Source organism: Lissotriton vulgaris, chromosome 4_1 (genome assembly GCF_964263255.1).
Source record: "Lissotriton vulgaris chromosome 4_1, aLisVul1.2, whole genome shotgun sequence".
In the NCBI taxonomy this organism is placed as follows: Eukaryota; Metazoa; Chordata; class Amphibia; order Caudata; family Salamandridae; genus Lissotriton; species Lissotriton vulgaris.
The window spans coordinates 520,404,038-520,426,679 of record NC_141691.1 but is presented as its reverse complement, the minus strand read 5'-3'; the positions used below and the strand labels follow the sequence as shown (position 1 = coordinate 520,426,679).

At 52.2% G+C, this 22,642-nt stretch overlaps 31 non-coding genes across 31 annotated transcripts; 10 read left to right on the top strand and 21 right to left on the bottom strand.

Annotated features, from left to right (window-relative positions):
- Positions 1 to 550: 550 nt before the first annotated feature.
- Positions 551 to 622, bottom strand: TRNAE-CUC (transfer RNA glutamic acid (anticodon CUC)). Its single transcript has one exon. It is a non-coding gene; the product is annotated as a tRNA-Glu (tRNA).
- Positions 623 to 1,236: 614 nt separating this feature from the next.
- On the bottom strand, positions 1,237 to 1,308 carry TRNAE-UUC (transfer RNA glutamic acid (anticodon UUC)). Its single transcript has one exon. It is a non-coding gene; the product is annotated as a tRNA-Glu (tRNA).
- A 243-nt stretch (positions 1,309 to 1,551) lies between these two features.
- On the top strand, positions 1,552 to 1,634 carry TRNAL-UAA (transfer RNA leucine (anticodon UAA)). Its single transcript has one exon. It is a non-coding gene; the product is annotated as a tRNA-Leu (tRNA).
- A 1,094-nt stretch (positions 1,635 to 2,728) lies between these two features.
- On the bottom strand, positions 2,729 to 2,800 carry TRNAE-CUC (transfer RNA glutamic acid (anticodon CUC)). The gene has a single exon. It is a non-coding gene; the product is annotated as a tRNA-Glu (tRNA).
- A 618-nt stretch (positions 2,801 to 3,418) lies between these two features.
- On the bottom strand, positions 3,419 to 3,490 carry TRNAE-UUC (transfer RNA glutamic acid (anticodon UUC)). The gene has a single exon. It is a non-coding gene; the product is annotated as a tRNA-Glu (tRNA).
- Positions 3,491 to 3,733: 243 nt separating this feature from the next.
- Positions 3,734 to 3,816, top strand: TRNAL-UAA (transfer RNA leucine (anticodon UAA)). Its single transcript has one exon. It is a non-coding gene; the product is annotated as a tRNA-Leu (tRNA).
- A 1,084-nt stretch (positions 3,817 to 4,900) lies between these two features.
- Positions 4,901 to 4,972, bottom strand: TRNAE-CUC (transfer RNA glutamic acid (anticodon CUC)). Its single transcript has one exon. It is a non-coding gene; the product is annotated as a tRNA-Glu (tRNA).
- A 618-nt stretch (positions 4,973 to 5,590) lies between these two features.
- On the bottom strand, positions 5,591 to 5,662 carry TRNAE-UUC (transfer RNA glutamic acid (anticodon UUC)). Its single transcript has one exon. It is a non-coding gene; the product is annotated as a tRNA-Glu (tRNA).
- A 243-nt stretch (positions 5,663 to 5,905) lies between these two features.
- On the top strand, positions 5,906 to 5,988 carry TRNAL-UAA (transfer RNA leucine (anticodon UAA)). The gene has a single exon. It is a non-coding gene; the product is annotated as a tRNA-Leu (tRNA).
- Positions 5,989 to 7,082: 1,094 nt separating this feature from the next.
- TRNAE-CUC (transfer RNA glutamic acid (anticodon CUC)) lies at positions 7,083 to 7,154 on the bottom strand. Its single transcript has one exon. It is a non-coding gene; the product is annotated as a tRNA-Glu (tRNA).
- Positions 7,155 to 7,772: 618 nt separating this feature from the next.
- TRNAE-UUC (transfer RNA glutamic acid (anticodon UUC)) lies at positions 7,773 to 7,844 on the bottom strand. Its single transcript has one exon. It is a non-coding gene; the product is annotated as a tRNA-Glu (tRNA).
- Positions 7,845 to 8,087: 243 nt separating this feature from the next.
- Positions 8,088 to 8,170, top strand: TRNAL-UAA (transfer RNA leucine (anticodon UAA)). The gene has a single exon. It is a non-coding gene; the product is annotated as a tRNA-Leu (tRNA).
- A 1,094-nt stretch (positions 8,171 to 9,264) lies between these two features.
- TRNAE-CUC (transfer RNA glutamic acid (anticodon CUC)) lies at positions 9,265 to 9,336 on the bottom strand. The gene has a single exon. It is a non-coding gene; the product is annotated as a tRNA-Glu (tRNA).
- Positions 9,337 to 9,954: 618 nt separating this feature from the next.
- Positions 9,955 to 10,026, bottom strand: TRNAE-UUC (transfer RNA glutamic acid (anticodon UUC)). The gene has a single exon. It is a non-coding gene; the product is annotated as a tRNA-Glu (tRNA).
- A 243-nt stretch (positions 10,027 to 10,269) lies between these two features.
- On the top strand, positions 10,270 to 10,352 carry TRNAL-UAA (transfer RNA leucine (anticodon UAA)). The gene has a single exon. It is a non-coding gene; the product is annotated as a tRNA-Leu (tRNA).
- A 1,094-nt stretch (positions 10,353 to 11,446) lies between these two features.
- On the bottom strand, positions 11,447 to 11,518 carry TRNAE-CUC (transfer RNA glutamic acid (anticodon CUC)). Its single transcript has one exon. It is a non-coding gene; the product is annotated as a tRNA-Glu (tRNA).
- Positions 11,519 to 12,136: 618 nt separating this feature from the next.
- On the bottom strand, positions 12,137 to 12,208 carry TRNAE-UUC (transfer RNA glutamic acid (anticodon UUC)). The gene has a single exon. It is a non-coding gene; the product is annotated as a tRNA-Glu (tRNA).
- Positions 12,209 to 12,451: 243 nt separating this feature from the next.
- Positions 12,452 to 12,534, top strand: TRNAL-UAA (transfer RNA leucine (anticodon UAA)). The gene has a single exon. It is a non-coding gene; the product is annotated as a tRNA-Leu (tRNA).
- A 1,094-nt stretch (positions 12,535 to 13,628) lies between these two features.
- Positions 13,629 to 13,700, bottom strand: TRNAE-CUC (transfer RNA glutamic acid (anticodon CUC)). The gene has a single exon. It is a non-coding gene; the product is annotated as a tRNA-Glu (tRNA).
- A 618-nt stretch (positions 13,701 to 14,318) lies between these two features.
- TRNAE-UUC (transfer RNA glutamic acid (anticodon UUC)) lies at positions 14,319 to 14,390 on the bottom strand. The gene has a single exon. It is a non-coding gene; the product is annotated as a tRNA-Glu (tRNA).
- Positions 14,391 to 14,633: 243 nt separating this feature from the next.
- TRNAL-UAA (transfer RNA leucine (anticodon UAA)) lies at positions 14,634 to 14,716 on the top strand. Its single transcript has one exon. It is a non-coding gene; the product is annotated as a tRNA-Leu (tRNA).
- Positions 14,717 to 15,810: 1,094 nt separating this feature from the next.
- Positions 15,811 to 15,882, bottom strand: TRNAE-CUC (transfer RNA glutamic acid (anticodon CUC)). The gene has a single exon. It is a non-coding gene; the product is annotated as a tRNA-Glu (tRNA).
- Positions 15,883 to 16,500: 618 nt separating this feature from the next.
- Positions 16,501 to 16,572, bottom strand: TRNAE-UUC (transfer RNA glutamic acid (anticodon UUC)). Its single transcript has one exon. It is a non-coding gene; the product is annotated as a tRNA-Glu (tRNA).
- Positions 16,573 to 16,815: 243 nt separating this feature from the next.
- TRNAL-UAA (transfer RNA leucine (anticodon UAA)) lies at positions 16,816 to 16,898 on the top strand. Its single transcript has one exon. It is a non-coding gene; the product is annotated as a tRNA-Leu (tRNA).
- A 1,094-nt stretch (positions 16,899 to 17,992) lies between these two features.
- Positions 17,993 to 18,064, bottom strand: TRNAE-CUC (transfer RNA glutamic acid (anticodon CUC)). Its single transcript has one exon. It is a non-coding gene; the product is annotated as a tRNA-Glu (tRNA).
- A 618-nt stretch (positions 18,065 to 18,682) lies between these two features.
- Positions 18,683 to 18,754, bottom strand: TRNAE-UUC (transfer RNA glutamic acid (anticodon UUC)). Its single transcript has one exon. It is a non-coding gene; the product is annotated as a tRNA-Glu (tRNA).
- A 243-nt stretch (positions 18,755 to 18,997) lies between these two features.
- Positions 18,998 to 19,080, top strand: TRNAL-UAA (transfer RNA leucine (anticodon UAA)). The gene has a single exon. It is a non-coding gene; the product is annotated as a tRNA-Leu (tRNA).
- A 1,094-nt stretch (positions 19,081 to 20,174) lies between these two features.
- TRNAE-CUC (transfer RNA glutamic acid (anticodon CUC)) lies at positions 20,175 to 20,246 on the bottom strand. Its single transcript has one exon. It is a non-coding gene; the product is annotated as a tRNA-Glu (tRNA).
- Positions 20,247 to 20,864: 618 nt separating this feature from the next.
- On the bottom strand, positions 20,865 to 20,936 carry TRNAE-UUC (transfer RNA glutamic acid (anticodon UUC)). The gene has a single exon. It is a non-coding gene; the product is annotated as a tRNA-Glu (tRNA).
- Positions 20,937 to 21,179: 243 nt separating this feature from the next.
- On the top strand, positions 21,180 to 21,262 carry TRNAL-UAA (transfer RNA leucine (anticodon UAA)). Its single transcript has one exon. It is a non-coding gene; the product is annotated as a tRNA-Leu (tRNA).
- A 1,084-nt stretch (positions 21,263 to 22,346) lies between these two features.
- On the bottom strand, positions 22,347 to 22,418 carry TRNAE-CUC (transfer RNA glutamic acid (anticodon CUC)). The gene has a single exon. It is a non-coding gene; the product is annotated as a tRNA-Glu (tRNA).
- Positions 22,419 to 22,642: the final 224 nt, after the last annotated feature.

Sequence of the window (22,642 nt, the reverse complement as noted above, 5' to 3'; positions counted from 1 at the left end):
CCTCCATGCTCGAATGGAAGGCCTGTGTGTCCTGAGGGGAGCACCAGACAGGCATCTCTCAGGCCAGGCAGACACCTGCAGTACCTGTTAAGCTCCAAAGCCTGTACATTCCCAAGATGCAACACGTCACTATGCAAATCAGGCAGCCCTTGCCACACCCTCCCCGCCTCTGGCCTCTGCCGCTTTCCGTACGTGCAGCTCAGCTTTTTCTTACCCAGAGGCAGACTTCCGTTTTAGCAAACAGGTGGGTTGCAGTGGGTCCAGGACGCCATTTGGAGACAAAGCCTGCGGCCCAGTCAAAGGAGGACTACCTGCCACAGGCCATGGGGTCAGAAGCCTACAAAAGGAAGCGCGCCTCGGAATACAGGATCTCACTTGCTCAAGAGCCTTGCCTCCCACCATGGGAAGCAGCTCTAAAGGAACCTTGCGAAAATCATATTTTGAGCGATACTGCGTCATGCTAGGCAAATTGTGAGTCAGAAAAGCAACTTCATTTTGAGAAGCCCTGACCTACGGGAAGGAAAAGCTTTCAAGGTCAGAAGAGGGACTTTTCCCTGACCGGGAATCGAACCCGGGCCGCGGCGGTGAGAGCGCCGAATCCTAACCACTAGACCACCAGGGAGCCCAGAGCCGTGCAGCAAAAGTTCATACACTGCTCTCCGAGTGACAAAGCTCATGGGGGCTGAAAACATATTTTATTCTACAGCAAATATGAATCGGAACTTAATCCTCATGATGCCACCAGACTGCCTGTCACTTCCAGGCACAGGCCATCCTCTCCCCCTTGCTACTGAACCGATGAATTCCTGCACAATCAGGATCCCCGGGAAAACACAAGAGGGACACCTAGTGGCTGCTGATGGCGCACAGACAGCTGGTACACCTTCTCTCACCTATCTCGTTATTCAGCTTGCTGGAAGAATACATTGCGCTTAAGCGATTCAAGAGTGCAAAGGAGAAGAGTGCTCCAAAGTAGATGTATGCATCACAGCAGGGTTTTCCAGCAATTTACCTTTCTGTTGAGCTGGTACTGCACTTCACGCCAACATAGAGCACCTGACTGGGTGACTGCGTGCGCACAAAGGTGGCTTAGGTCAATGGGGGCAAAGCAACCTGGGGCACAGGAGAACAAGCCCCATTCCTCCGCTTTCATCTATTGGGAGGGGTGCCTTTTTAAAGACCTTCTTTTAAAAAAGATACACAGACAAATTAAGCAATCTATGCTTTAGAGGGATCTTCCCTGACCGGGAATCGAACCCGGGCCGCGGCGGTGAAAGCGCCGAATCCTAGCCACTAGACCACCAGGGAGTAGATGCTCTAGTGTGCCTGCCTTGCTCACCCCCTTATTGTGACTAAGCTAACTCCAATATAAAAATTAACGGTAAGGTCCGAGTGGGAGAAAGTTAGGTGTCACACAGTGTGTTTGTTATAAGCAATTACTTTTAACCTCCTGCAAAAGCCTTTTAACTCTGCAATCACCTCTTGCTGGACAGCTGGTGCTACAGCAGCAAGCATAAAAAGGGAGTTGAAGAAAGTAAATCCTTGGGTCTCACCAGGGTGGCCGAGTGGTTAAGGCGTTGGACTTAAGATCCAATGGACGTTTGTCCGCATGGGTTCGAGCCCCATTCCTGGTATGGGTTTTCAGCAGGTTTGTAGGAACGTGCAGATGCTTTTGAAAAGCATTTTCCTCCGCCCTCCTCGGCCTCCCACTGCCCCTCCCCAACAGTCCCCATTCAAGCCTCAGGTGTGGAGTCTGCTGCTACTCTTCTACCAGCATGGATGCTTCCCAGAGCAATGAAGTGCCATCTACACAGAGCCCCTGCCTAGAGAAATACACCTCCTATGTCTTTTTCCACTATAGGGAGCAGGAGAAACTGATTGCTTCCTGGGCAACATGGGTCTGCCACTAGAATTTGCAGATTTCTCCCCTTTTTTTGATTTACGCCTACAGGCTCTCCCTTCCCAGTGGAGCAGGATCTGCTGATGCAGGCCCGGCTGGCTCAAACGTGCAAAGGGTTCTCCACAGGCCTCTGGGAAAGAAATTGAGCAGAGTTTCCTGCCCCGCCTCCTCTCGCCTTCCGAACGGGCTTCCAAACGGGCAATGCCCTGACGGGTCCCCCACAACCTATCCTGCCCATGCCCACACCCCTGTATATGAGGGTGACCCATGTCCCTCACCCTCCATGCTCGAATGGAAGGCCTGTGTGTCCTGAGGGGAGCACCAGACAGGCATCTCTCAGGCCAGGCAGACACCTGCAGTACCTGTTAAGCTCCAAAGCCTGTACATTCCCAAGATGCAACACGTCACTATGCAAATCAGGCAGCCCTTGCCACACCCTCCCCGCCTCTGGCCTCTGCCGCTTTCCGTACGTGCAGCTCAGCTTTTTCTTACCCAGAGGCAGACTTCCGTTTTAGCAAACAGGTGGGTTGCAGTGGGTCCAGGACGCCATTTGGAGACAAAGCCTGCGGCCCAGTCAAAGGAGGACTACCTGCCACAGGCCATGGGGTCAGAAGCCTACAAAAGGAAGCGCGCCTCGGAATACAGGATCTCACTTGCTCAAGAGCCTTGCCTCCCACCATGGGAAGCAGCTCTAAAGGAACCTTGCGAAAATCATATTTTGAGCGATACTGCGTCATGCTAGGCAAATTGTGAGTCAGAAAAGCAACTTCATTTTGAGAAGCCCTGACCTACGGGAAGGAAAAGCTTTCAAGGTCAGAAGAGGGACTTTTCCCTGACCGGGAATCGAACCCGGGCCGCGGCGGTGAGAGCGCCGAATCCTAACCACTAGACCACCAGGGAGCCCAGAGCCGTGCAGCAAAAGTTCATACACTGCTCTCCGAGTGACAAAGCTCATGGGGGCTGAAAACATATTTTATTCTACAGCAAATATGAATCGGAACTTAATCCTCATGATGCCACCAGACTGCCTGTCACTTCCAGGCACAGGCCATCCTCTCCCCCTTGCTACTGAACCGATGAATTCCTGCACAATCAGGATCCCCGGGAAAACCCAAGAGGGACACCTAGTGGCTGCTGATGGCGCACAGACAGCTGGTACACCTTCTCTCACCTATCTCGTTATTCAGCTTGCTGGAAGAATACATTGCGCTTAAGCGATTCAAGAGTGCAAAGGAGAAGAGTGCTCCAAAGTAGATGTATGCATCACAGCAGGGTTTTCCAGCAATTTACCTTTCTGTTGAGCTGGTACTGCACTTCACGCCAACATAGAGCACCTGACTGGGTGGGGGACTGCGTGCGCACAAAGGTGGCTTAGGTCAATGGGGGCAAAGCAACCTGGGGCACAGGAGAACAAGCCCAATTCCTCCGCTTTCATCTATTGGGAGGGGTGCCTTTTTAAAGACCTTCTTTTAAAAAAGATACACAGACAAATTAAGCAATCTATGCTTTAGAGGGATCTTCCCTGACCGGGAATCGAACCCGGGCCGCGGCGGTGAAAGCGCCGAATCCTAGCCACTAGACCACCAGGGAGTAGATGCTCTAGTGTAACTGCCTTGCTCACCCCCTTATTGTGACTAAGCTAACTCCAATATAAAAATTAACGGTAAGGTCCGAGTGGGAGAAAGTTAGGTGTCACACAGTGTGTTTGTTATAAGCAATTACTTTTAACCTCCTGCAAAAGCCTTTTAACTCTGCAATCACCTCTTGCTGGACAGCTGGTGCTACAGTAGCAAGCATAAAAAGGGAGTTGAAGAAAGTAAATCCTTGGGTCTCACCAGGGTGGCCGAGTGGTTAAGGCGTTGGACTTAAGATCCAATGGACGTTTGTCCGCATGGGTTCGAGCCCCATTCCTGGTATGGGTTTTCAGCAGGTTTGTAGGAACGTGCAGATGCTTTTGAAAAGCATTTTCCTCCGCCCTCCTCGGCCTCCCACTGCCCCTCCCCAACGGTCCCCATTCAAGCCTCAGGTGTGGAGTCTGCTGCTACTCTTCTACCAGCATGGATGCTTCCCAGAGCAATGAAGTGCCATCTACACAGAGCCCCTGCCTAGAGAAATACACCTCCTATGTCTTTTTCCACTATAGGGAGCAGGAGAAACTGATTGCTTCCTGGGCAACATGGGTCTGCCACTAGAATTTGCAGATTTCTCCCCTTTTTTTGATTTACGCCTACAGGCTCTCCCTTCCCAGTGGAGCAGGATCTGCTGATGCAGGCCCGGCTGGCTCAAACGTGCAAAGGGTTCTCCACAGGCCTCTGGGAAAGAAATTGAGCAGAGTTTCCTGCCCCGCCTTCCGAACGGGCTTCCAAACGGGCAATGCCCTGACGGGTCCCCCACAACCTATCCTGCCCATGCCCACACCCCTGTATATGAGGGTGACCCATGTCCCTCACCCTCCATGCTCGAATGGAAGGCCTGTGTGTCCTGAGGGGAGCACCAGACAGGCATCTCTCAGGCCAGGCAGACACCTGCAGTACCTGTTAAGCTCCAAAGCCTGTACATTCCCAAGATGCAACACGTCACTATGCAAATCAGGCAGCCCTTGCCACACCCTCCCCGCCTCTGGCCTCTGCCGCTTTCCGTACGTGCAGCTCAGCTTTTTCTTACCCAGAGGCAGACTTCCGTTTTAGCAAACAGGTGGGTTGCAGTGGGTCCAGGACGCCATTTGGAGACAAAGCCTGCGGCCCAGTCAAAGGAGGACTACCTGCCACAGGCCATGGGGTCAGAAGCCTACAAAAGGAAGCGCGCCTCGGAATACAGGATCTCACTTGCTCAAGAGCCTTGCCTCCCACCATGGGAAGCAGCTCTAAAGGAACCTTGCGAAAATCATATTTTGAGCGATACTGCGTCATGCTAGGCAAATTGTGAGTCAGAAAAGCAACTTCATTTTGAGAAGCCCTGACCTACGGGAAGGAAAAGCTTTCAAGGTCAGAAGAGGGACTTTTCCCTGACCGGGAATCGAACCCGGGCCGCGGCGGTGAGAGCGCCGAATCCTAACCACTAGACCACCAGGGAGCCCAGAGCCGTGCAGCAAAAGTTCATACACTGCTCTCCGAGTGACAAAGCTCATGGGGGCTGAAAACATATTTTATTCTACAGCAAATATGAATCGGAACTTAATCCTCATGATGCCACCAGACTGCCTGTCACTTCCAGGCACAGGCCATCCTCTCCCCCTTGCTACTGAACCGATGAATTCCTGCACAATCAGGATCCCCGGGAAAACACAAGAGGGACACCTAGTGGCTGCTGATGGCGCACAGACAGCTGGTACACCTTCTCTCACCTATCTCGTTATTCAGCTTGCTGGAAGAATACATTGCGCTTAAGCGATTCAAGAGTGCAAAGGAGAAGAGTGCTCCAAAGTAGATGTATGCATCACAGCAGGGTTTTCCAGCAATTTACCTTTCTGTTGAGCTGGTACTGCACTTCACGCCAACATAGAGCACCTGACTGGGTGGGGGACTGCGTGCGCACAAAGGTGGCTTAGGTCAATGGGGGCAAAGCAACCTGGGGCACAGGAGAACAAGCCCCATTCCTCCGCTTTCATCTATTGGGAGGGGTGCCTTTTTAAAGACCTTCTTTTAAAAAAGATACACAGACAAATTAAGCAATCTATGCTTTAGAGGGATCTTCCCTGACCGGGAATCGAACCCGGGCCGCGGCGGTGAAAGCGCCGAATCCTAGCCACTAGACCACCAGGGAGTAGATGCTCTAGTGTGCCTGCCTTGCTCACCCCCTTATTGTGACTAAGCTAACTCCAATATAAAAATTAACGGTAAGGTCCGAGTGGGAGAAAGTTAGGTGTCACACAGTGTGTTTGTTATAAGCAATTACTTTTAACCTCCTGCAAAAGCCTTTTAACTCTGCAATCACCTCTTGCTGGACAGCTGGTGCTACAGCAGCAAGCATAAAAAGGGAGTTGAAGAAAGTAAATCCTTGGGTCTCACCAGGGTGGCCGAGTGGTTAAGGCGTTGGACTTAAGATCCAATGGACGTTTGTCCGCATGGGTTCGAGCCCCATTCCTGGTATGGGTTTTCAGCAGGTTTGTAGGAACGTGCAGATGCTTTTGAAAAGCATTTTCCTCCGCCCTCCTCGGCCTCCCACTGCCCCTCCCCAACAGTCCCCATTCAAGCCTCAGGTGTGGAGTCTGCTGCTACTCTTCTACCAGCATGGATGCTTCCCAGAGCAATGAAGTGCCATCTACACAGAGCCCCTGCCTAGAGAAATACACCTCCTATGTCTTTTTCCACTATAGGGAGCAGGAGAAACTGATTGCTTCCTGGGCAACATGGGTCTGCCACTAGAATTTGCAGATTTCTCCCCTTTTTTTGATTTACGCCTACAGGCTCTCCCTTCCCAGTGGAGCAGGATCTGCTGATGCAGGCCCGGCTGGCTCAAACGTGCAAAGGGTTCTCCACAGGCCTCTGGGAAAGAAATTGAGCAGAGTTTCCTGCCCCGCCTCCTCTCGCCTTCCGAACGGGCTTCCAAACGGGCAATGCCCTGACGGGTCCCCCACAACCTATCCTGCCCATGCCCACACCCCTGTATATGAGGGTGACCCATGTCCCTCACCCTCCATGCTCGAATGGAAGGCCTGTGTGTCCTGAGGGGAGCACCAGACAGGCATCTCTCAGGCCAGGCAGACACCTGCAGTACCTGTTAAGCTCCAAAGCCTGTACATTCCCAAGATGCAACACGTCACTATGCAAATCAGGCAGCCCTTGCCACACCCTCCCCGCCTCTGGCCTCTGCCGCTTTCCGTACGTGCAGCTCAGCTTTTTCTTACCCAGAGGCAGACTTCCGTTTTAGCAAACAGGTGGGTTGCAGTGGGTCCAGGACGCCATTTGGAGACAAAGCCTGCGGCCCAGTCAAAGGAGGACTACCTGCCACAGGCCATGGGGTCAGAAGCCTACAAAAGGAAGCGCGCCTCGGAATACAGGATCTCACTTGCTCAAGAGCCTTGCCTCCCACCATGGGAAGCAGCTCTAAAGGAACCTTGCGAAAATCATATTTTGAGCGATACTGCGTCATGCTAGGCAAATTGTGAGTCAGAAAAGCAACTTCATTTTGAGAAGCCCTGACCTACGGGAAGGAAAAGCTTTCAAGGTCAGAAGAGGGACTTTTCCCTGACCGGGAATCGAACCCGGGCCGCGGCGGTGAGAGCGCCGAATCCTAACCACTAGACCACCAGGGAGCCCAGAGCCGTGCAGCAAAAGTTCATACACTGCTCTCCGAGTGACAAAGCTCATGGGGGCTGAAAACATATTTTATTCTACAGCAAATATGAATCGGAACTTAATCCTCATGATGCCACCAGACTGCCTGTCACTTCCAGGCACAGGCCATCCTCTCCCCCTTGCTACTGAACCGATGAATTCCTGCACAATCAGGATCCCCGGGAAAACCCAAGAGGGACACCTAGTGGCTGCTGATGGCGCACAGACAGCTGGTACACCTTCTCTCACCTATCTCGTTATTCAGCTTGCTGGAAGAATACATTGCGCTTAAGCGATTCAAGAGTGCAAAGGAGAAGAGTGCTCCAAAGTAGATGTATGCATCACAGCAGGGTTTTCCAGCAATTTACCTTTCTGTTGAGCTGGTACTGCACTTCACGCCAACATAGAGCACCTGACTGGGTGGGGGACTGCGTGCGCACAAAGGTGGCTTAGGTCAATGGGGGCAAAGCAACCTGGGGCACAGGAGAACAAGCCCAATTCCTCCGCTTTCATCTATTGGGAGGGGTGCCTTTTTAAAGACCTTCTTTTAAAAAAGATACACAGACAAATTAAGCAATCTATGCTTTAGAGGGATCTTCCCTGACCGGGAATCGAACCCGGGCCGCGGCGGTGAAAGCGCCGAATCCTAGCCACTAGACCACCAGGGAGTAGATGCTCTAGTGTAACTGCCTTGCTCACCCCCTTATTGTGACTAAGCTAACTCCAATATAAAAATTAACGGTAAGGTCCGAGTGGGAGAAAGTTAGGTGTCACACAGTGTGTTTGTTATAAGCAATTACTTTTAACCTCCTGCAAAAGCCTTTTAACTCTGCAATCACCTCTTGCTGGACAGCTGGTGCTACAGTAGCAAGCATAAAAAGGGAGTTGAAGAAAGTAAATCCTTGGGTCTCACCAGGGTGGCCGAGCGGTTAAGGCGTTGGACTTAAGATCCAATGGACGTTTGTCCGCATGGGTTCGAGCCCCATTCCTGGTATGGGTTTTCAGCAGGTTTGTAGGAACGTGCAGATGCTTTTGAAAAGCATTTTCCTCCGCCCTCCTCGGCCTCCCACTGCCCCTCCCCAACGGTCCCCATTCAAGCCTCAGGTGTGGAGTCTGCTGCTACTCTTCTACCAGCATGGATGCTTCCCAGAGCAATGAAGTGCCATCTACACAGAGCCCCTGCCTAGAGAAATACACCTCCTATGTCTTTTTCCACTATAGGGAGCAGGAGAAACTGATTGCTTCCTGGGCAACATGGGTCTGCCACTAGAATTTGCAGATTTCTCCCCTTTTTTTGATTTACGCCTACAGGCTCTCCCTTCCCAGTGGAGCAGGATCTGCTGATGCAGGCCCGGCTGGCTCAAACGTGCAAAGGGTTCTCCACAGGCCTCTGGGAAAGAAATTGAGCAGAGTTTCCTGCCCCGCCTCCTCTCGCCTTCCGAACGGGCTTCCAAACGGGCAATGCCCTGACGGGTCCCCCACAACCTATCCTGCCCATGCCCACACCCCTGTATATGAGGGTGACCCATGTCCCTTACCCTCCATGCTCGAATGGAAGGCCTGTGTGTCCTGAGGGGAGCACCAGACAGGCATCTCTCAGGCCAGGCAGACACCTGCAGTACCTGTTAAGCTCCAAAGCCTGTACATTCCCAAGATGCAACACGTCACTATGCAAATCAGGCAGCCCTTGCCACACCCTCCCCGCCTCTGGCCTCTGCCGCTTTCCGTACGTGCAGCTCAGCTTTTTCTTACCCAGAGGCAGACTTCCGTTTTAGCAAACAGGTGGGTTGCAGTGGGTCCAGGACGCCATTTGGAGACAAAGCCTGCGGCCCAGTCAAAGGAGGACTACCTGCCACAGGCCATGGGGTCAGAAGCCTACAAAAGGAAGCGCGCCTCGGAATACAGGATCTCACTTGCTCAAGAGCCTTGCCTCCCACCATGGGAAGCAGCTCTAAAGGAACCTTGCGAAAATCATATTTTGAGCGATACTGCGTCATGCTAGGCAAATTGTGAGTCAGAAAAGCAACTTCATTTTGAGAAGCCCTGACCTACGGGAAGGAAAAGCTTTCAAGGTCAGAAGAGGGACTTTTCCCTGACCGGGAATCGAACCCGGGCCGCGGCGGTGAGAGCGCCGAATCCTAACCACTAGACCACCAGGGAGCCCAGAGCCGTGCAGCAAAAGTTCATACACTGCTCTCCGAGTGACAAAGCTCATGGGGGCTGAAAACATATTTTATTCTACAGCAAATATGAATCGGAACTTAATCCTCATGATGCCACCAGACTGCCTGTCACTTCCAGGCACAGGCCATCCTCTCCCCCTTGCTACTGAACCGATGAATTCCTGCACAATCAGGATCCCTGGGAAAACACAAGAGGGACACCTAGTGGCTGCTGATGGCGCACAGACAGCTGGTACACCTTCTCTCACCTATCTCGTTATTCAGCTTGCTGGAAGAATACATTGCGCTTAAGCGATTCAAGAGTGCAAAGGAGAAGAGTGCTCCAAAGTAGATGTATGCATCACAGCAGGGTTTTCCAGCAATTTACCTTTCTGTTGAGCTGGTACTGCACTTCACGCCAACATAGAGCACCTGACTGGGTGGGGGACTGCGTGCGCACAAAGGTGGCTTAGGTCAATGGGGGCAAAGCAACCTGGGGCACAGGAGAACAAGCCCCATTCCTCCGCTTTCATCTATTGGGAGGGGTGCCTTTTTAAAGACCTTCTTTTAAAAAAGATACACAGACAAATTAAGCAATCTATGCTTTAGAGGGATCTTCCCTGACCGGGAATCGAACCCGGGCCGCGGCGGTGAAAGCGCCGAATCCTAGCCACTAGACCACCAGGGAGTAGATGCTCTAGTGTGCCTGCCTTGCTCACCCCCTTATTGTGACTAAGCTAACTCCAATATAAAAATTAACGGTAAGGTCCGAGGGGGAGAAAGTTAGGTGTCACACAGTGTGTTTGTTATAAGCAATTACTTTTAACCTCCTGCAAAAGCCTTTTAACTCTGCAATCACCTCTTGCTGGACAGCTGGTGCTACAGCAGCAAGCATAAAAAGGGAGTTGAAGAAAGTAAATCCTTGGGTCTCACCAGGGTGGCCGAGTGGTTAAGGCGTTGGACTTAAGATCCAATGGACGTTTGTCCGCATGGGTTCGAGCCCCATTCCTGGTATGGGTTTTCAGCAGGTTTGTAGGAACGTGCAGATGCTTTTGAAAAGCATTTTCCTCCGCCCTCCTCGGCCTCCCACTGCCCCTCCCCAACAGTCCCCATTCAAGCCTCAGGTGTGGAGTCTGCTGCTACTCTTCTACCAGCATGGATGCTTCCCAGAGCAATGAAGTGCCATCTACACAGAGCCCCTGCCTAGAGAAATACACCTCCTATGTCTTTTTCCACTATAGGGAGCAGGAGAAACTGATTGCTTCCTGGGCAACATGGGTCTGCCACTAGAATTTGCAGATTTCTCCCCTTTTTTTGATTTACGCCTACAGGCTCTCCCTTCCCAGTGGAGCAGGATCTGCTGATGCAGGCCCGGCTGGCTCAAACGTGCAAAGGGTTCTCCACAGGCCTCTGGGAAAGAAATTGAGCAGAGTTTCCTGCCCCGCCTCCTCTCGCCTTCCGAACGGGCTTCCAAACGGGCAATGCCCTGACGGGTCCCCCACAACCTATCCTGCCCATGCCCACACCCCTGTATATGAGGGTGACCCATGTCCCTCACCCTCCATGCTCGAATGGAAGGCCTGTGTGTCCTGAGGGGAGCACCAGACAGGCATCTCTCAGGCCAGGCAGACACCTGCAGTACCTGTTAAGCTCCAAAGCCTGTACATTCCCAAGATGCAACACGTCACTATGCAAATCAGGCAGCCCTTGCCACACCCTCCCCGCCTCTGGCCTCTGCCGCTTTCCGTACGTGCAGCTCAGCTTTTTCTTACCCAGAGGCAGACTTCCGTTTTAGCAAACAGGTGGGTTGCAGTGGGTCCAGGACGCCATTTGGAGACAAAGCCTGCGGCCCAGTCAAAGGAGGACTACCTGCCACAGGCCATGGGGTCAGAAGCCTACAAAAGGAAGCGCGCCTCGGAATACAGGATCTCACTTGCTCAAGAGCCTTGCCTCCCACCATGGGAAGCAGCTCTAAAGGAACCTTGCGAAAATCATATTTTGAGCGATACTGCGTCATGCTAGGCAAATTGTGAGTCAGAAAAGCAACTTCATTTTGAGAAGCCCTGACCTACGGGAAGGAAAAGCTTTCAAGGTCAGAAGAGGGACTTTTCCCTGACCGGGAATCGAACCCGGGCCGCGGCGGTGAGAGCGCCGAATCCTAACCACTAGACCACCAGGGAGCCCAGAGCCGTGCAGCAAAAGTTCATACACTGCTCTCCGAGTGACAAAGCTCATGGGGGCTGAAAACATATTTTATTCTACAGCAAATATGAATCGGAACTTAATCCTCATGATGCCACCAGACTGCCTGTCACTTCCAGGCACAGGCCATCCTCTCCCCCTTGCTACTGAACCGATGAATTCCTGCACAATCAGGATCCCCGGGAAAACCCAAGAGGGACACCTAGTGGCTGCTGATGGCGCACAGACAGCTGGTACACCTTCTCTCACCTATCTCGTTATTCAGCTTGCTGGAAGAATACATTGCGCTTAAGCGATTCAAGAGTGCAAAGGAGAAGAGTGCTCCAAAGTAGATGTATGCATCACAGCAGGGTTTTCCAGCAATTTACCTTTCTGTTGAGCTGGTACTGCACTTCACGCCAACATAGAGCACCTGACTGGGTGGGGGACTGCGTGCGCACAAAGGTGGCTTAGGTCAATGGGGGCAAAGCAACCTGGGGCACAGGAGAACAAGCCCAATTCCTCCGCTTTCATCTATTGGGAGGGGTGCCTTTTTAAAGACCTTCTTTTAAAAAAGATACACAGACAAATTAAGCAATCTATGCTTTAGAGGGATCTTCCCTGACCGGGAATCGAACCCGGGCCGCGGCGGTGAAAGCGCCGAATCCTAGCCACTAGACCACCAGGGAGTAGATGCTCTAGTGTAACTGCCTTGCTCACCCCCTTATTGTGACTAAGCTAACTCCAATATAAAAATTAACGGTAAGGTCCGAGTGGGAGAAAGTTAGGTGTCACACAGTGTGTTTGTTATAAGCAATTACTTTTAACCTCCTGCAAAAGCCTTTTAACTCTGCAATCACCTCTTGCTGGACAGCTGGTGCTACAGTAGCAAGCATAAAAAGGGAGTTGAAGAAAGTAAATCCTTGGGTCTCACCAGGGTGGCCGAGCGGTTAAGGCGTTGGACTTAAGATCCAATGGACGTTTGTCCGCATGGGTTCGAGCCCCATTCCTGGTATGGGTTTTCAGCAGGTTTGTAGGAACGTGCAGATGCTTTTGAAAAGCATTTTCCTCCGCCCTCCTCGGCCTCCCACTGCCCCTCCCCAACGGTCCCCATTCAAGCCTCAGGTGTGGAGTCTGCTGCTACTCTTCTACCAGCATGGATGCTTCCCAGAGCAATGAAGTGCCATCTACACAGAGCCCCTGCCTAGAGAAATACACCTCCTATGTCTTTTTCCACTATAGGGAGCAGGAGAAACTGATTGCTTCCTGGGCAACATGGGTCTGCCACTAGAATTTGCAGATTTCTCCCCTTTTTTTGATTTACGCCTACAGGCTCTCCCTTCCCAGTGGAGCAGGATCTGCTGATGCAGGCCCGGCTGGCTCAAACGTGCAAAGGGTTCTCCACAGGCCTCTGGGAAAGAAATTGAGCAGAGTTTCCTGCCCCGCCTCCTCTCGCCTTCCGAACGGGCTTCCAAACGGGCAATGCCCTGACGGGTCCCCCACAACCTATCCTGCCCATGCCCACACCCCTGTATATGAGGGTGACCCATGTCCCTTACCCTCCATGCTCGAATGGAAGGCCTGTGTGTCCTGAGGGGAGCACCAGACAGGCATCTCTCAGGCCAGGCAGACACCTGCAGTACCTGTTAAGCTCCAAAGCCTGTACATTCCCAAGATGCAACACGTCACTATGCAAATCAGGCAGCCCTTGCCACACCCTCCCCGCCTCTGGCCTCTGCCGCTTTCCGTACGTGCAGCTCAGCTTTTTCTTACCCAGAGGCAGACTTCCGTTTTAGCAAACAGGTGGGTTGCAGTGGGTCCAGGACGCCATTTGGAGACAAAGCCTGCGGCCCAGTCAAAGGAGGACTACCTGCCACAGGCCATGGGGTCAGAAGCCTACAAAAGGAAGCGCGCCTCGGAATACAGGATCTCACTTGCTCAAGAGCCTTGCCTCCCACCATGGGAAGCAGCTCTAAAGGAACCTTGCGAAAATCATATTTTGAGCGATACTGCGTCATGCTAGGCAAATTGTGAGTCAGAAAAGCAACTTCATTTTGAGAAGCCCTGACCTACGGGAAGGAAAAGCTTTCAAGGTCAGAAGAGGGACTTTTCCCTGACCGGGAATCGAACCCGGGCCGCGGCGGTGAGAGCGCCGAATCCTAACCACTAGACCACCAGGGAGCCCAGAGCCGTGCAGCAAAAGTTCATACACTGCTCTCCGAGTGACAAAGCTCATGGGGGCTGAAAACATATTTTATTCTACAGCAAATATGAATCGGAACTTAATCCTCATGATGCCACCAGACTGCCTGTCACTTCCAGGCACAGGCCATCCTCTCCCCCTTGCTACTGAACCGATGAATTCCTGCACAATCAGGATCCCTGGGAAAACACAAGAGGGACACCTAGTGGCTGCTGATGGCGCACAGACAGCTGGTACACCTTCTCTCACCTATCTCGTTATTCAGCTTGCTGGAAGAATACATTGCGCTTAAGCGATTCAAGAGTGCAAAGGAGAAGAGTGCTCCAAAGTAGATGTATGCATCACAGCAGGGTTTTCCAGCAATTTACCTTTCTGTTGAGCTGGTACTGCACTTCACGCCAACATAGAGCACCTGACTGGGTGGGGGACTGCGTGCGCACAAAGGTGGCTTAGGTCAATGGGGGCAAAGCAACCTGGGGCACAGGAGAACAAGCCCCATTCCTCCGCTTTCATCTATTGGGAGGGGTGCCTTTTTAAAGACCTTCTTTTAAAAAAGATACACAGACAAATTAAGCAATCTATGCTTTAGAGGGATCTTCCCTGACCGGGAATCGAACCCGGGCCGCGGCGGTGAAAGCGCCGAATCCTAGCCACTAGACCACCAGGGAGTAGATGCTCTAGTGTGCCTGCCTTGCTCACCCCCTTATTGTGACTAAGCTAACTCCAATATAAAAATTAACGGTAAGGTCCGAGTGGGAGAAAGTTAGGTGTCACACAGTGTGTTTGTTATAAGCAATTACTTTTAACCTCCTGCAAAAGCCTTTTAACTCTGCAATCACCTCTTGCTGGACAGCTGGTGCTACAGCAGCAAGCATAAAAAGGGAGTTGAAGAAAGTAAATCCTTGGGTCTCACCAGGGTGGCCGAGTGGTTAAGGCGTTGGACTTAAGATCCAATGGACGTTTGTCCGCATGGGTTCGAGCCCCATTCCTGGTATGGGTTTTCAGCAGGTTTGTAGGAACGTGCAGATGCTTTTGAAAAGCATTTTCCTCCGCCCTCCTCGGCCTCCCACTGCCCCTCCCCAACGGTCCCCATTCAAGCCTCAGGTGTGGAGTCTGCTGCTACTCTTCTACCAGCATGGATGCTTCCCAGAGCAATGAAGTGCCATCTACACAGAGCCCCTGCCTAGAGAAATACACCTCCTATGTCTTTTTCCACTATAGGGAGCAGGAGAAACTGATTGCTTCCTGGGCAACATGGGTCTGCCACTAGAATTTGCAGATTTCTCCCCTTTTTTTGATTTACGCCTACAGGCTCTCCCTTCCCAGTGGAGCAGGATCTGCTGATGCAGGCCCGGCTGGCTCAAACGTGCAAAGGGTTCTCCACAGGCCTCTGGGAAAGAAATTGAGCAGAGTTTCCTGCCCCGCCTCCTCTCGCCTTCCGAACGGGCTTCCAAACGGGCAATGCCCTGACGGGTCCCCCACAACCTATCCTGCCCATGCCCACACCCCTGTATATGAGGGTGACCCATGTCCCTCACCCTCCATGCTCGAATGGAAGGCCTGTGTGTCCTGAGGGGAGCACCAGACAGGCATCTCTCAGGCCAGGCAGACACCTGCAGTACCTGTTAAGCTCCAAAGCCTGTACATTCCCAAGATGCAACAGGTCACTATGCAAATCAGGCAGCCCTTGCCACACCCTCCCCGCCTCTGGCCTCTGCCGCTTTCCGTACGTGCAGCTCAGCTTTTTCTTACCCAGAGGCAGACTTCCGTTTTAGCAAACAGGTGGGTTGCAGTGGGTCCAGGACGCCATTTGGAGACAAAGCCTGCGGCCCAGTCAAAGGAGGACTACCTGCCACAGGCCATGGGGTCAGAAGCCTACAAAAGGAAGCGCGCCTCAGAATACAGGATCTCACTTGCTCAAGAGCCTTGCCTCCCACCATGGGAAGCAGCTCTAAAGGAACCTTGCGAAAATCATATTTTGAGCGATACTGCGTCATGCTAGGCAAATTGTGAGTCAGAAAAGCAACTTCATTTTGAGAAGCCCTGACCTACGGGAAGGAAAAGCTTTCAAGGTCAGAAGAGGGACTTTTCCCTGACCGGGAATCGAACCCGGGCCGCGGCGGTGAGAGCGCCGAATCCTAACCACTAGACCACCAGGGAGCCCAGAGCCGTGCAGCAAAAGTTCATACACTGCTCTCCGAGTGACAAAGCTCATGGGGGCTGAAAACATATTTTATTCTACAGCAAATATGAATCGGAACTTAATCCTCATGATGCCACCAGACTGCCTGTCACTTCCAGGCACAGGCCATCCTCTCCCCCTTGCTACTGAACCGATGAATTCCTGCACAATCAGGATCCCCGGGAAAACCCAAGAGGGACACCTAGTGGCTGCTGATGGCGCACAGACAGCTGGTACACCTTCTCTCACCTATCTCGTTATTCAGCTTGCTGGAAGAATACATTGCGCTTAAGCGATTCAAGAGTGCAAAGGAGAAGAGTGCTCCAAAGTAGATGTATGCATCACAGCAGGGTTTTCCAGCAATTTACCTTTCTGTTGAGCTGGTACTGCACTTCACGCCAACATAGAGCACCTGACTGGGTGGGGGACTGCGTGCGCACAAAGGTGGCTTAGGTCAATGGGGGCAAAGCAACCTGGGGCACAGGAGAACAAGCCCAATTCCTCCGCTTTCATCTATTGGGAGGGGTGCCTTTTTAAAGACCTTCTTTTAAAAAAGATACACAGACAAATTAAGCAATCTATGCTTTAGAGGGATCTTCCCTGACCGGGAATCGAACCCGGGCCGCGGCGGTGAAAGCGCCGAATCCTAGCCACTAGACCACCAGGGAGTAGATGCTCTAGTGTAACTGCCTTGCTCACCCCCTTATTGTGACTAAGCTAACTCCAATATAAAAATTAACGGTAAGGTCCGAGTGGGAGAAAGTTAGGTGTCACACAGTGTGTTTGTTATAAGCAATTACTTTTAACCTCCTGCAAAAGCCTTTTAACTCTGCAATCACCTCTTGCTGGACAGCTGGTGCTACAGTAGCAAGCATAAAAAGGGAGTTGAAGAAAGTAAATCCTTGGGTCTCACCAGGGTGGCCGAGTGGTTAAGGCGTTGGACTTAAGATCCAATGGACGTTTGTCCGCATGGGTTCGAGCCCCATTCCTGGTATGGGTTTTCAGCAGGTTTGTAGGAACGTGCGGATGCTTTTGAAAAGCATTTTCCTCCGCCCTCCTCGGCCTCCCACTGCCCCTCCCCAACGGTCCCCATTCAAGCCTCAGGTGTGGAGTCTGCTGCTACTCTTCTACCAGCATGGATGCTTCCCAGAGCAATGAAGTGCCATCTACACCGAGCCCCTGCCTAGAGAAATACACCTCCTATGTCTTTTTCCACTATAGGGAGCAGGAGAAACTGATTGCTTCCTGGGCAACATGGGTCTGCCACTAGAATTTGCAGATTTCTCCCCTTTTTTTGATTTACGCCTACAGGCTCTCCCTTCCCAGTGGAGCAGGATCTGCTGATGCAGGCCCGGCTGGCTCAAACGTGCAAAGGGTTCTCCACAGGCCTCTGGGAAAGAAATTGAGCAGAGTTTCCTGCCCCGCCTCCTCTCGCCTTCCGAACGGGCTTCCAAACGGGCAATGCCCTGACGGGTCCCCCACAACCTATCCTGCCCATGCCCACACCCCTGTATATGAGGGTGACCCATGTCCCTCACCCTCCATGCTCGAATGGAAGGCCTGTGTGTCCTGAGGGGAGCACCAGACAGGCATCTCTCAGGCCAGGCAGACACCTGCAGTACCTGTTAAGCTCCAAAGCCTGTACATTCCCAAGATGCAACAGGTCACTATGCAAATCAGGCAGCCCTTGCCACACCCTCCCCGCCTCTGGCCTCTGCCGCTTTCCGTACGTGCAGCTCAGCTTTTTCTTACCCAGAGGCAGACTTCCGTTTTAGCAAACAGGTGGGTTGCAGTGGGTCCAGGACGCCATTTGGAGACAAAGCCTGCGGCCCAGTCAAAGGAGGACTACCTGCCACAGGCCATGGGGTCAGAAGCCTACAAAAGGAAGCGCGCCTCGGAATACAGGATCTCACTTGCTCAAGAGCCTTGCCTCCCACCATGGGAAGCAGCTCTAAAGGAACCTTGCGAAAATCATATTTTGAGCGATACTGCGTCATGCTAGGCAAATTGTGAGTCAGAAAAGCAACTTCATTTTGAGAAGCCCTGACCTACGGGAAGGAAAAGCTTTCAAGGTCAGAAGAGGGACTTTTCCCTGACCGGGAATCGAACCCGGGCCGCGGCGGTGAGAGCGCCGAATCCTAACCACTAGACCACCAGGGAGCCCAGAGCCGTGCAGCAAAAGTTCATACACTGCTCTCCGAGTGACAAAGCTCATGGGGGCTGAAAACATATTTTATTCTACAGCAAATATGAATCGGAACTTAATCCTCATGATGCCACCAGACTGCCTGTCACTTCCAGGCACAGGCCATCCTCTCCCCCTTGCTACTGAACCGATGAATTCCTGCACAATCAGGATCCCCGGGAAAACCCAAGAGGGACACCTAGTGGCTGCTGATGGCGCACAGACAGCTGGTACACCTTCTCTCACCTATCTCGTTATTCAGCTTGCTGGAAGAATACATTGCGCTTAAGCGATTCAAGAGTGCAAAGGAGAAGAGTGCTCCAAAGTAGATGTATGCATCACAGCAGGGTTTTCCAGCAATTTACCTTTCTGTTGAGCTGGTACTGCACTTCACGCCAACATAGAGCACCTGACTGGGTGGGGGACTGCGTGCGCACAAAGGTGGCTTAGGTCAATGGGGGCAAAGCAACCTGGGGCACAGGAGAACAAGCCCAATTCCTCCGCTTTCATCTATTGGGAGGGGTGCCTTTTTAAAGACCTTCTTTTAAAAAAGATACACAGACAAATTAAGCAATCTATGCTTTAGAGGGATCTTCCCTGACCGGGAATCGAACCCGGGCCGCGGCGGTGAAAGCGCCGAATCCTAGCCACTAGACCACCAGGGAGTAGATGCTCTAGTGTAACTGCCTTGCTCACCCCCTTATTGTGACTAAGCTAACTCCAATATAAAAATTAACGGTAAGGTCCGAGTGGGAGAAAGTTAGGTGTCACACAGTGTGTTTGTTATAAGCAATTACTTTTAACCTCCTGCAAAAGCCTTTTAACTCTGCAATCACCTCTTGCTGGACAGCTGGTGCTACAGTAGCAAGCATAAAAAGGGAGTTGAAGAAAGTAAATCCTTGGGTCTCACCAGGGTGGCCGAGTGGTTAAGGCGTTGGACTTAAGATCCAATGGACGTTTGTCCGCATGGGTTCGAGCCCCATTCCTGGTATGGGTTTTCAGCAGGTTTGTAGGAACGTGCGGATGCTTTTGAAAAGCATTTTCCTCCGCCCTCCTCGGCCTCCCACTGCCCCTCCCCAACGGTCCCCATTCAAGCCTCAGGTGTGGAGTCTGCTGCTACTCTTCTACCAGCATGGATGCTTCCCAGAGCAATGAAGTGCCATCTACACAGAGCCCCTGCCTAGAGAAATACACCTCCTATGTCTTTTTCCACTATAGGGAGCAGGAGAAACTGATTGCTTCCTGGGCAACATGGGTCTGCCACTAGAATTTGCAGATTTCTCCCCTTTTTTTGATTTACGCCTACAGGCTCTCCCTTCCCAGTGGAGCAGGATCTGCTGATGCAGGCCCGGCTGGCTCAAACGTGCAAAGGGTTCTCCACAGGCCTCTGGGAAAGAAATTGAGCAGAGTTTCCTGCCCCGCCTCCTCTCGCCTTCCGAACGGGCTTCCAAACGGGCAATGCCCTGACGGGTCCCCCACAACCTATCCTGCCCATGCCCACACCCCTGTATATGAGGGTGACCCATGTCCCTTACCCTCCATGCTCGAATGGAAGGCCTGTGTGTCCTGAGGGGAGCACCAGACAGGCATCTCTCAGGCCAGGCAGACACCTGCAGTACCTGTTAAGCTCCAAAGCCTGTACATTCCCAAGATGCAACACGTCACTATGCAAATCAGGCAGCCCTTGCCACACCCTCCCCGCCTCTGGCCTCTGCCGCTTTCCGTACGTGCAGCTCAGCTTTTTCTTACCCAGAGGCAGACTTCCGTTTTAGCAAACAGGTGGGTTGCAGTGGGTCCAGGACGCCATTTGGAGACAAAGCCTGCGGCCCAGTCAAAGGAGGACTACCTGCCACAGGCCATGGGGTCAGAAGCCTACAAAAGGAAGCGCGCCTCGGAACACAGGATCTCACTTGCTCAAGAGCCTTGCCTCCCACCATGGGAAGCAGCTCTAAAGGAACCTTGCGAAAATCATATTTTGAGCGATACTGCGTCATGCTAGGCAAATTGTGAGTCAGAAAAGCAACTTCATTTTGAGAAGCCCTGACCTACGGGAAGGAAAAGCTTTCAAGGTCAGAAGAGGGACTTTTCCCTGACCGGGAATCGAACCCGGGCCGCGGCGGTGAGAGCGCCGAATCCTAACCACTAGACCACCAGGGAGCCCAGAGCCGTGCAGCAAAAGTTCATACACTGCTCTCCGAGTGACAAAGCTCATGGGGGCTGAAAACATATTTTATTCTACAGCAAATATGAATCGGAACTTAATCCTCATGATGCCACCAGACTGCCTGTCACTTCCAGGCACAGGCCATCCTCTCCCCCTTGCTACTGAACCGATGAATTCCTGCACAATCAGGATCCCTGGGAAAACACAAGAGGGACACCTAGTGGCTGCTGATGGCGCACAGACAGCTGGTACACCTTCTCTCACCTATCTCGTTATTCAGCTTGCTGGAAGAATACATTGCGCTTAAGCGATTCAAGAGTGCAAAGGAGAAGAGTGCTCCAAAGTAGATGTATGCATCACAGCAGGGTTTTCCAGCAATTTACCTTTCTGTTGAGCTGGTACTGCACTTCACGCCAACATAGAGCACCTGACTGGGTGGGGGACTGCGTGCGCACAAAGGTGGCTTAGGTCAATGGGGGCAAAGCAACCTGGGGCACAGGAGAACAAGCCCCATTCCTCCGCTTTCATCTATTGGGAGGGGTGCCTTTTTAAAGACCTTCTTTTAAAAAAGATACACAGACAAATTAAGCAATCTATGCTTTAGAGGGATCTTCCCTGACCGGGAATCGAACCCGGGCCGCGGCGGTGAAAGCGCCGAATCCTAGCCACTAGACCACCAGGGAGTAGATGCTCTAGTGTGCCTGCCTTGCTCACCCCCTTATTGTGACTAAGCTAACTCCAATATAAAAATTAACGGTAAGGTCCGAGTGGGAGAAAGTTAGGTGTCACACAGTGTGTTTGTTATAAGCAATTACTTTTAACCTCCTGCAAAAGCCTTTTAACTCTGCAATCACCTCTTGCTGGACAGCTGGTGCTACAGCAGCAAGCATAAAAAGGGAGTTGAAGAAAGTAAATCCTTGGGTCTCACCAGGGTGGCCGAGTGGTTAAGGCGTTGGACTTAAGATCCAATGGACGTTTGTCCGCATGGGTTCGAGCCCCATTCCTGGTATGGGTTTTCAGCAGGTTTGTAGGAACGTGCAGATGCTTTTGAAAAGCATTTTCCTCCGCCCTCCTCGGCCTCCCACTGCCCCTCCCCAACGGTCCCCATTCAAGCCTCAGGTGTGGAGTCTGCTGCTACTCTTCTACCAGCATGGATGCTTCCCAGAGCAATGAAGTGCCATCTACACAGAGCCCCTGCCTAGAGAAATACACCTCCTATGTCTTTTTCCACTATAGGGAGCAGGAGAAACTGATTGCTTCCTGGGCAACATGGGTCTGCCACTAGAATTTGCAGATTTCTCCCCTTTTTTTGATTTACGCCTACAGGCTCTCCCTTCCCAGTGGAGCAGGATCTGCTGATGCAGGCCCGGCTGGCTCAAACGTGCAAAGGGTTCTCCACAGGCCTCTGGGAAAGAAATTGAGCAGAGTTTCCTGCCCCGCCTTCCGAACGGGCTTCCAAACGGGCAATGCCCTGACGGGTCCCCCACAACCTATCCTGCCCATGCCCACACCCCTGTATATGAGGGTGACCCATGTCCCTCACCCTCCATGCTCGAATGGAAGGCCTGTGTGTCCTGAGGGGAGCACCAGACAGGCATCTCTCAGGCCAGGCAGACACCTGCAGTACCTGTTAAGCTCCAAAGCCTGTACATTCCCAAGATGCAACACGTCACTATGCAAATCAGGCAGCCCTTGCCACACCCTCCCCGCCTCTGGCCTCTGCCGCTTTCCGTACGTGCAGCTCAGCTTTTTCTTACCCAGAGGCAGACTTCCGTTTTAGCAAACAGGTGGGTTGCAGTGGGTCCAGGACGCCATTTGGAGACAAAGCCTGCGGCCCAGTCAAAGGAGGACTACCTGCCACAGGCCATGGGGTCAGAAGCCTACAAAAGGAAGCGCGCCTCGGAATACAGGATCTCACTTGCTCAAGAGCCTTGCCTCCCACCATGGGAAGCAGCTCTAAAGGAACCTTGCGAAAATCATATTTTGAGCGATACTGCGTCATGCTAGGCAAATTGTGAGTCAGAAAAGCAACTTCATTTTGAGAAGCCCTGACCTACGGGAAGGAAAAGCTTTCAAGGTCAGAAGAGGGACTTTTCCCTGACCGGGAATCGAACCCGGGCCGCGGCGGTGAGAGCGCCGAATCCTAACCACTAGACCACCAGGGAGCCCAGAGCCGTGCAGCAAAAGTTCATACACTGCTCTCCGAGTGACAAAGCTCATGGGGGCTGAAAACATATTTTATTCTACAGCAAATATGAATCGGAACTTAATCCTCATGATGCCACCAGACTGCCTGTCACTTCCAGGCACAGGCCATCCTCTCCCCCTTGCTACTGAACCGATGAATTCCTGCACAATCAGGATCCCCGGGAAAACACAAGAGGGACAC